Below are 11,894 nucleotides of genomic sequence, written 5' to 3' on the forward strand. Positions count from 1 at the left end.
AGTTTAGCATTCCCAGGCTGAACACAACAGCCAAGGTGCCAATCCTTTAAATGCATACGTTTCATTGGCAGTGGTGACCACCAAGTGGTCATTACACACACCGACGATCTTAGATCTGCTCCTCTTTAGCTATCACTGCTCAGCCAACCGGCCAATCACTACCAAGAGGTTGCTGCTATAACTGCCTGGTGTGCGTGCGTGTGTGCGTGTGTGATCTCTCTCCGGCAGTGCGTTTTACTCCCATGCCATCCCAAAGCCTGGTTTTCTATAGACATGGGAGCAGTGACTTTTTGTCACAGATCATGAATATCGGTGGAGAAGGATAAACGTGTGTGTGTGGAGGGGGTGGACTTGAACGCTCAAGTTCAACACTCCGTAATTGGATTGGAGCGACAAGTCTCCAAGGAACATGGACTCAGTGTTTCTCTAGAGCAGTGTCAACTATCTGGCAGTCAAACAGTCACATGAAACAAGTAGATGGCAACATTGGGCAGAACTCTGCAACAGCCCCTATGCAACGTGAGCAGGTGTTTGTTTTTGTTTTTTTTACAGTATATGCAATGCAGGGCAAAGGCAGGTGTGGTAGACCTACTGTAGTATATGTTAAGCTAACAGTAATAATTAAGATAAAGATAAGATAAGATAAAGATAAATGAATTAGATAGACCTAGTGTGTGTGTGTGTGTGTGTGTGTGCGGGTGTAATCCACATCCATTTCCTTTGCGCAAGAAGGTACAAATAGCCATTAAAGAGACCCAGTAAACCCCCCTCTGTAAAACCTGCCTCTGCTTTATTTGACTGAGCACATTTTATGGCGTCTTTATGGAAGCAGCCGGACGTGCTCCATTTTCCAGTTTTACTCCAATGAGATGAGGTCCCTTTTTCTGTTTGTCACGCCGCCATGTGCCATCATAGAAACCAATCAAATCCAAATTCCTCCCCACCATCACTGAGGCGCAGTAATGGAAATGCATGCAGGCCAGAGGGAAAATAGACTCATATCCCCACCTCAGATTGCAATGAGAGGGAGAGAAAGAGAGAGAGAGAGAGAGAGAGAGAGAGAGAGAGAGAGAGAGAGAGAGAGAGAGGGATAAATGAGTCTGTGATTAGACGGAAGGGCTGTTCCTGAGGCAGCTGTCCTATCTCTTTAGGTCACGAGGATCCTGGGTAATAGCTTTGAACTGACAACAAGCCGCAGGTCTGCCATTAAGGCCCCCACTCTGAGTCTCTTCACAGAGGTAAGTGAGCAAAAGACGTGCGCGTCCAAGCACACAAACAATCTCATTTGATGCCTGCAAATGCTTTCACCCCCTCCTCCCACCCCCTCTCTTCCACTGATAGCTGATGAACTTTGAAAATAATTGGCTTCTGAGATTTGCACGCACGTTATTTTTTTCACCCCTTCCAGAGTGTCTCATTCACTCTGCAGGTCATTGAGGTGTCACGTAGCTCCATCATGAGAATTCCGTGGCTCACAAAAAGCCTTTCACTTACTCTACAAAATCATTATGCTGTTATGGGCCATTCAGACACAGGAAAACTAGGTGCACAGATGTCAGCCACTTTGCTCAGAGGGGGAAAGGGGGAGAGATGAGTCACAAATTGATGTATTTGGCCGTGGACCCCCATTTGATAGTGGATTCAAGTGGTATCGACCCATATCAACCAGTAGGTTACTTAACAAGGCCATAGAACGGAGCCAGTAGGCTCTAACCCTAATCATAATCCCAACCTCTTAACCGGCCACGTAAGTAAATATAAAGCACAATGTTTTCGCTTCGGCGTCAGTCATTTCACTTTCCATGTTTCCTAATGGCAGCCACTAGGACTAGGCTCCAGTGGAGCCCACTTGCTCCATTGTGTGGTCTTGATGAGTAACCTACTGGTGATTGTGGGTTTCTTTTGTGGCAGGTCTAATGAGAAAAATAAAGGGAAGCTCCGCACACTCAGATCTGCGCACAATCAAAGTATGTTTGCAAGCTTTCGGTCTACTGACCTTCTCCTAGCCTTATCTTGGCTAGTGTTTTAGAAACTTGCCACCCATGCTCGATGTCTCTGTTGTGGTTAAACACAATGGCCTGGGCTGTATTTTGCGTGTCTTAAGTACCAGGTCTTATTCCCTAACTTGAGTAAACTAAAGACGTGGAGGTGTGATCAATGCTCTTTGGCCACTCAGAATAGCCAAATGGCATTGATCACGCCTCCAGGTCTTTAGTTTACTCAAGTTAGGGAATAAGACCTGGTACTTAAGACACGCAAAATACAGCCCATAATGTTCATTTGCTTTGCTACACATTTTTGCTATTAGGCTTTAGAGCCACTGTCTACTGTATGTGATCTTTGATCGGATAGGTTTTCTTTAATTCAAGCACATTTGAGAAAACCAGGAGCTAATTTGATTCGTGCTCACATCATTACATGTATCCATTTTCACCATATTAATTTTATTCTGTTTATATTTATATTTCATAAAAATGTGCGTTCTAGGCTCCCATTTGTGTATGATTTGTGTATGATTTAGTATTGATACAGTGTCTGGGTTGCTCAATGGGTAGAGCACTCGCCCCTTGATCACAAGGTCGGTTTGAGTTCGGGCAGCTCCAAACTCAGTGTATGAGTAGCACAGCTGGGGTGCAGTAAGTACTGCACCCCTGCAGCTGATGGTACAGGTAGGTATTGCGCTCCACGACAGTAATCCACCTAGAGGTCTAGCAGCGCATTGTGAAACGGGGATAGACACCCTCGCAAGTGATACAATATACACCCTATTGACTTGCGTAAACAAAAGATTTCCATTCACAAAAACATACATTTTTAAATATCTTTAAAGAATATTTCTGAATATCCATTTCCGCTAAGCAATGAACTAAATAGCTTTGACTAATGTGATTTACAGTAGGACTTAATTACACGACAGCAAAGGCGAAATGGAAGTGAGGGGGAGACGGGACATCCGCTTTATTTCCTTAAAAAATACAGATATGTGGAAGCATTTGAAAATTGTGTGAGTCTATGCTCCACACAGTTACTGGTTTTGTTTTACCAGCATTTCTTAGTACTATGATCACATAGACGTGACTAACTAAACTAACCATAAAACTAAGAAAATGCATTTAAAGCACAGTTTTGTTAACACAATATTTACATTGTGGTAAGATTTGCACATAATGCAACTGCTCATATGCTTACAGTACAGTACAGTACAGTACACTACACTACACTAGAAAAGTACACATTTTCCTCCATTAAAGTCTTGCCCTCAGACACTTAATAGTCACTCACTGGTTTTGATGTTTGACAGGTGAACCACTTCCTCATACTATATAATCACTGCCAATTGCACTGACAGGCGAGTACTTCCATTGAAATTCATGCAGTTCAGACGTTCCTCCCTAGCGACACTTCTGTTTGAACGGCCCATAATGAGGGCTAATAATAACCATGTTAAGTGGGCGAAGACGGAATGAACCAACGTTGTTTGATTTGATGAGCAACAAAGAAGCATACGTAGGAGTTTATAAAAAGCTATAACAAGCTCAAGTTCAAATGGTGAAAGATTCCAGCGGTGGCACATTCCAACTAATTAACATTAACTTTTAATGTAATCATGGTAGACAGTACACACAGTATTAACAGGACATCAATGAATTAATTCATGTCCTAGACAGAACACACTTATTTAATTGGCACGTTACATATTTTATTGTGTATCTTATCCAGAGCAGCTTACAGTCAGTGGACACATACGTAGGTGGTTTAAGGCCTATTCATACTCCAGTTTTAGGTGATAAGGTGACCTCTGAACGGTGGATAGTAAAAACAGAGAGATGCGTTTGGGTGAGTGGTGAGTCGCTTACCACCACAGTGTGATGTCATGTTGTAGTTTTAGTAAAAACAGAGAGATGCGTTTGGGTGAGTGGTGAGTCGCTTACCACCACAGTGTGACGTCATGTTGTAGTTTTAGTAAAAACAGAGAGATGTGTTTGGGTGAGCGGTGAGTCGCTTACCACCACAGTGTGACGTCATGTTGTAGTTTTAGTAAAAACAGAGAGATGCGTTTGGGTGAGTGGTGAGTCGCTTACCACCACAGTGTGACGTCATGTTGTAGTTTTAGTAAAAACAGAGAGATGCGTTTGGGTGAGCGGTGAGTCGCTTACCACCATAGTGTGACGTCATGTTGTAGTTTTCGGTGGTCACTTTAGCACCTAAAACTGAAGTATGAATAGGCCTTAAATTTAGTGTCTTCAAGGCAGTAGACTGAGTAGAGGATCAAATCGGTGACCTCTATGACTATACAGGGTATGCCCTCCTTTCCACTCGCTGCGGTCGCTATGGTTTTTCTACATTTAATTAGTGTCCTTTCAAAATTCCCATGGTACATTTGGTTTTATAACATCTTTGATTTTCCCTGTCAACACAGATCCATTGGAACCGCCCCTGTAAATGCTTAAAAGTACTATCATACCCATACGTCCGAATGTAATTAGGGTACTTAGGGTTTTACCAATCATTATTTCATGTTTGACTGGGATTATAGAATCTGGTTGCTTACTGGCGATTCTATGAACCCAGGCTGGATGTGTATCTACTGTATGTTAACGCTGACTCATATCCAGGCCTTAGGAATCTGGAGGCCCGTTTCATGACCAAACGAGGCCCCCATATATGACATAATTATTCTGTTGATACAGGCGTATTTACTTGCGCAAGCAGAGCGCGCAAGTAATGTGGTCGGCCTGGTCCATTTGTCGTGACAGCAAAAAAAACGTTCCGCCATTTCAGGACCCCCCCCAGAAAAACATCAAATCTGTGCCCGTATTGCTGGACCAATGATGACGAAATGACCATATCTCTTACGTCATCATTTAGAGCTGGTCATACACGTATTTCTTACGTCATCATTTAGAGCTAGTCATACACTCTAATAGCTCATAGCTCTAAATGATGACGTAAGAAATATGGTCATTTCGTCATCATTGGTCCAGCAATACGGGCACAGATTTGATGTTTTTCTGGGGGGGTCCTGAAATGGCGGAACGGTTTTTTTTGCTGTCACGGTTTTTGGACCAGGCCGATCACAGAATACCGCTAATCAACTTACAACTACACACTTTATACAGTATAGAGTATAGAGTATATAGATATATACTGTGTATGACTAGCTCTAAATGATGACGTAAGAAATACGTGTATGACCAGCTCTAAATGATGACGTAAGAGATATGGTCATTTCGTCATCATTGGTCCAGCAATACGGGCACAGATTTGATGTTTTTCTGGGGGGGTCCTGGAATGGCGGAACGGTTTTTTTGCTGTCACGGTTTTTGGACCAGGCCGATCACAGAATACCGCTAATCAACTTACAACTACACACTTTATACAGTATAGAGTATAGAGTATATAGATATACGTATATAGTATATGCGTATATACGTATATAGATATTGTATAACTGCTCTCAGTAATGACGTATGTAATACAACATTATGATTCTGGAATGTATAAAAGTCACAACGTGTCAAAAATGTTACCATAATTAATAATATTAGTGTGGTTTGCAAAATTAAATATATATCTAAGTATATAATTATATATGCAAAAACTAAATTATAATATCGCAAGAAGCTCAGTCATTTAACACTCTCCGAGAAAGACGCAGACAGACTTGGCTATATCAACAATCCAGATCATTTGACACATCCACGGGGGAAGGCTAGAAAAGGTAGCTGGGGTGACTCTCAGCCAAAGACTCTCAGCTGCACAGTGAAAGAAGGAAGATATTGAAACCAGGACTCAGTTAGCTGGGGTGACTCTCAGCCAAAGACTCTCAGCTGCACAGTGAAAGAAGGAAGATATTGAAACCAGGACTCTCCGAGGAACTCTCAGCCAAAGACTCTCAGCTGCACAGTGAAAGAAGGAAGATATTGAAACCAGGACTCAGTTAGCTGGGGTGACTCTCAGCCAAAGACTCTCAGCTGCACAGTGAAAGAAGGAAGATATTGAAACCAGGACTCTCCGAGGAAGACGCAGACAGACTCGGGCATATCAACACTCCAGATCATTTGACAATTTCACACGGAAGCCTGTTGTAAACACAGATCTAGATCAATAGGACACCTCCACAACGAAACATACAGAAAAACAATGGAACTATCTACAGATATACCTTCAAATAAAAGGATGAAGAAGGACCCCGTAATTAAAATCTCAGCATTAAGTTCATTATCATTTGGAAGTCGTGAAAGATGGAAAATCTGTGGAAAGGTAGTTACTAAAAGTGAACAACGTAAATTTACTAACGGAATATACTTCTTCTTTCGGATTACAGACAGTACAGCAACAATTAAGGTAACAGGATTTACTCAAGAATGTGACAAATATTTTAATTTGATTGAAGTAAACCAATGTTATTTCATCACTGACGGACAATTTAAAGAAATAAATCCAAAATATTCTACGGACCGCGAAAAATTTGAAATTATACTGAAATCAAGGACAGAAATTATTGTATTTGATAGAGATGTGGAAATTTTGAAACCTAAGTTTAATTTCACCAGGATACCTGACATACAGTTGTTAGAAGACAAATGTGTCATAGACGTATTGGGGATTTGCATTAATTTCTCAGAAGTAAAGACTATTTCTACAAATAATGGAAATTTGGCAGTTTACAGCGGGCGAAAAGATTACATGCGCGCTCTGCTTGCGCACTAGTTGGCCATTTATGGCCTACTAGTGTGCAACAAGCAAGTATGCACTCGACAGAGTGCAGTTCTAGTTACACATAGTTTTGACTGTTAAATCACTCGCAGCCATTACTCTCGACAATTACGCAGCAACAATACCTCTCCTCATCCTGTCATCCCTTCACAATAAAGAGTCTCCCATTTACCTCCCAATGCTGCACATTTTACCCAGGTTATTAACAGGAAATAGGTGTAACTTTAACATTGTGGGAGAGAGCAAGGCAGCGAGTGGTGAGAGAGAGAGGGCCAAGGGTGGTGGGCGGTTGAATGACGTCTGGCGGTCAGTCGTAGCTCGAAGGCCCCCCTGAGGGTGGAGGCCCTTTTCAATTGAAACTGGTGAAACATAGCAAAGGCCTCCTATGATCATATCTCTGCTGAAAGCAGCTAACTCTAAGAGGAAAGGAATAAGAAAACCTTATATTTCTAAAAGAAAGCAATACTGCTTCAAAGTTGGTATTGTGACTTCACTTTATATATTGTCAGATGTCAGAGGGGGTGGCATTAGTTGCTTTAGCAGAAAGTTTGAGGGTCCAATGGAGTAGCTGGTTTTGTCAGAAGCACTTTAATACGTTGCATTGCACAGACAAACAGACGCAAAGGGTATGCAATAGCATTGATTTATGAAAAAAAAAGAAAAAAAAATGAAAATTTGAGTTAACTGGTTTCTGCCAGACAGCGACAATAATACACTATGATGCTAAATTCTGTTACGACTTACTACTGTCCTACAAAGCCAAAGTGCAGTGAGTTTTTGGATGCACTGACTTATTTGTCTCAAAAGTCAAATGTAATAGCCTAGTAGCCTACACATGATTTGGGGGGTTAAATATTTATGCCAAGAACAGATATACAATTATAGTCCAATATCACTTACTGTATATACCAAGAACCCATTTGACTGACCAATTGAAACATTTTAAAACCTTTTCATTAGTTTAATACTTGCAGTATAATGCACTACTACTATACGCCTGTTGCTATACTCTATTGCTGCACCTCATGTATATAGGCTATCTATTACTGTATCTGCTGCTATTTTTTTTTCAATAATATTTTGTATTGATTTTTACATTTTATAACGATATTTTATGAAGACAAAACAGAAACAGACACAGACAGCTCAGCTCAGACATGTTGCGAAACAAAGGGCACAGATACACACACCTACATCGAACTATAAAATAAAATCCAAAATATATAGGACACATTGTTTGGTGCTTGACACTATAGTATTTTACTCTGCTCATATAATACTTTTACTTTTGTATGCCATTACACAGACATGGCTTCCACAATGAAAGTGCAACAAACTATCAAGCTCTCACCCTCATAATAGCCTTGAATTATAGGGAACCAAAGTTCTCCCAATAAGTGCTTATTTTATATATATTTTTTAAATAAAGCAGAGATCTCCAGAATAGCCTACTTGCCGATAAGTGAATGATGAAAAGGAAAGCTGAATGGACAATCTATGAGAGCCATGGGTGAGGCAGTGGTGATGAGGTGAAGCTAACCTGTCATCACTGCGGCTGATCACTTGGTCCCGAGAGAGAGAGAGAGAGAGAGAGAGAGAGAGAGAGAGAGAGAGAGAGAGAGAGAGAGAGAGAGAGAGAGAGAGAGAGAGAGAGAAAGCAAAGCGAAGAGAAGCAAGACAGGGAGAAGGGTGGACAGAGGAAATGACACCTGAGCAGGGAGCAGGGGTCATCACCATGTTGGCATGGCATTCCATTTTCCACAATATTACCAGAAACACAAAGAGTTTGCCCTGAATGACCATAAAAGGTCTGTAACTCTGAGTGTGCACAAATGGAACCAAATGGAGCCATAAGGGTCCATGTGGTTTATCTAAATCTACGCTAATAGCTTATACTGTAGGAGGGGCAACATTATAATGGTGTGTAAAAAAAGAAAAGACGGACAAGACCAAGTCTTTGTGAGAAAAAAGGAGAGTTTACAGAGAGATGAAAGCAAGACAGAAACAAGACAGGACAAAGAGACATTTATACAGCCCCTCATTAACATCCAGTAAAGCCAGACCGATGTACTGTACAGTATACGTTTGGCCCAAATATCAGCCATTTTCTGCCTGTCGTCGGTATCAGCAATTATGCAGCCGATGTGTCCCGATTTTAACCAGTTTCAGACTGGCATGCTTTTTGGGGCAGGGAATTTAAAAAAAATAGTTGTTAAAAATACATTTAAGTTCATTGTGTTTGTTTATTGTAAAATTATTTTAAGAATATATTGAAGTTTAATTTGAATCTATCAAAATGTTACTAATCTTATTTTTTTATTTGTTTGCCAATACGTTAGGCCTTCATGATCTCAACTAGAAACTTTCAACAAACAAGTTAAAATGATTTATTGAAATATTGGTAAAAACATTGGTGAACGTTGGTCTAGACTAGAACTCTCCAAAATCTGCTGGATCGGCATCCGACCCAAACATTTGACATTGGTTGGCTCTCTCTCTCTCTCTCTCTCTCTCTAAGTATTCATGACCACACTGCACACGTCCTCTCTGAATATCTGCCTGCCAAGCCCCAGGCAAAGGGAAATCATCCTAGTATGAAATTCTCTGCTCCTGTGCGAATGTTAAATCACTCAACTATAAACCCTCACTCCATCTAACGCTCCCACCACGCACGCTCCCACCACGCACGCACGCACGCGCACACGCACGCACACGCACAAACACACATACTGTACACACACACATTTCTCCTCTCTTCATTTCCACACCACTTACCAAACCCATGTGTGTTACATCAGACAGACACACACAAGGAAAGAAAGTGTTTTTGGTGGATTGCAGAGATCTTCTATTCAGCTTTTGACGGCTAGAACCATAGACAGATCACACGCACACACGCACACGTGCACACACACACACACACACACAAACACACACACACACACACACACTTACTCAACTTTAACAAGGTCTAAAATACAAAAACTTTGACAGCTGATTTTGCAAAAACACACAGACAGACACCAAATTGCCCTCATGTTCTTTCCCAAAAAATGCAAAGGCCATGGTTGAGTGGTTTCTATTGGCCACTTAAGTGTCAGGGGGCTGATACATTGTGTCAGCGCATGTTCAGCGTCACACCCTGGCCTGTGTCACTTAACCCATTTTGGGCGGGAGCCGCCGGGAACCCCTTTTGGTGTTAGCATCATGTCATGCTTTAGCTATTGAAAAATAGCAGATCTACAAGCTCATAGCACGCCACCGAGTGGCGCGCTACGAGCTTGTAGGTTTGCTATTTTCGAAAAACCGAAGAACGCCTGACATAGAAACATAGCTTTTTCAGAAAACTGTCAGGATGTAGAAGACATTTTTTAGAATCTGATCTCAGGTCAAAATGGGTTTACTTTAAACACTCTCTAATGAGACCCAGACAAGCCCGCTGGGCCCTGCTGAGCAGGGCCATGGAACACATCCAAGAGCTGCTCGCCTTGGAGAGAGAAAGAACGAACGAAAGACATGCAAACAAACAAAGGATGCATCACTGGAAGAGAGGGCTAACGAGGTCTACATAGACAGGGAATGGTATTGTGCTTTTAATTAATGGTAGAAGATCTTGAGTTGTCACGTGAAGATTCTCCCCATTTGAACCCTGTAGGTGTGTGTGTGTGTGTGTGTGTGTGTGTGTGTGTGTGTGTGTGTGTGTGTGTGTGTGTGTGTGTGTGTGTGTGTGTGTGTGTGTGAAGGGGGTATGGTGGGAGTGTGTGTGTATATGATGAGACTGATCAGAGATAAAGGAGTGAACCGTCTGGAAGGCATACAGTAGCTGCAGCCCACCCATGTCTGTCTGTCTGTCTGTCTGTCTGAGTGTTGAGTAAAGAAGAGCTGGCGTATGTGAATGATATTCATGATGGTCTGATAGCTGCTCAGGAAACTTCGCCCATGCCCAGAGAGAGAGAGAGAGAGAGAGAGAGAGAGAGAACAGTGACTACAGCAACAGACAATCACATCCCACAATTCCCACAAAGAGTTATGTTTGAGTCTTTCAAAAGGTCTTCTTCTAAATAAATAAAGTGTTGATATGGAATGACTTGTTAATCCGAACTCATGTCAACAGAAATGTTGTCAAAATGTGTGCCAAATTTGTTGTGATGATTGTGGATTGTGAATTCTGCTGAGTTTGTATACTGTTGACTGTGACCTTTGCGGTTATTGTGGCTCGCAACTCTGGCTGTTGATTGGGACTGTTGGTTTTACAATACAATGATGATATATGAGCCTTCAGTTTGCGTTGGATCATTTTGGACCAACAGACTGACTGGCTAAAAGCTGAGCTGCCGCAGCCTACAAGCTGTTTTCACCTCGAGACTAATTACATTTAAATTAAATTAAAATTAAGGCAATTAGAACAGAAATGCAGCCATAGATGAGACAGTACAATCTTCAGTGTTGATTTAATGTAATTGAACTATTACTGTGTACTATAGCTGGGTTCCCCAGGACCTACAGGACTGCTGATACTGTAGTGTCACATCCAACATCACATCCGGTAGTTGAATTTTAATCTAGTATTATGCAATGCCATTGGTCATGATATTTGAATACAAATACCCCCCACACAGGCAGAAATTCACACAATTTCAAAATCTCTGCACTAACAATCTTTAACCCTGAAAAAAGTAAGTAAAATGCCTGCAAAATAAAAAAATATATAGATAGATAGATAGATAGACCTGCTCATTCCTCATGCATTGAAGGAAGCATGTGCTCAGTTCCATGCAGGCTATCCCCAAAATATGGGTTACAAAAATCGTGGGACTTATTTTCAATATTTTACTTCAACTTGCTTCAACTTGCCCATGCACAGAATCCATTTTTTAACACGACCCAACCACTCTGGTCGTGCCCTTGTGAGGGCAGAGAGCAGCTAAAGTTAGGCTATTGCAGTGTTGCTTCTTCTCGTACAAATGTACTTTAGCATTAATATTGTGACTCCTTCAGATCAAGGCCTGTTGTGATCCCAAGCTGACCAGAACATCACTGCGGACTGCGTGATCTGGTTTGATGTGGTGACTGAACTCAAAGAGCTGCTGGCTATAATAATTAAGCAGCCAAACAGTATTGGAATTGAAGTTAATTAATGCTCTAACACAGAGAGAGAGAGAGAGAGAGAGAGA

General features: G+C 41.5%; 2 protein-coding genes across 3 annotated transcripts in view; one reads left to right on the top strand and one right to left on the bottom strand.

Moving 5' to 3' along the window:
• The window catches only part of inpp4b (inositol polyphosphate-4-phosphatase type II B), a 245,706-nt gene that overhangs the window by 182,866 nt on the left and 50,946 nt on the right, over window positions 1-11,894 (bottom strand).
• smarca5 (SNF2 related chromatin remodeling ATPase 5) overlaps window positions 1-11,894 on the top strand; it is a 342,548-nt gene that overhangs the window by 21,697 nt on the left and 308,957 nt on the right. The window lies entirely within an intron of this gene.

This window comes from Protomyctophum parallelum (genome assembly GCF_964188405.1).
Source record: "Protomyctophum parallelum genome assembly, chromosome: 5".
In the NCBI taxonomy this organism is placed as follows: domain Eukaryota; kingdom Metazoa; phylum Chordata; class Actinopteri; order Myctophiformes; family Myctophidae; genus Protomyctophum; species Protomyctophum parallelum.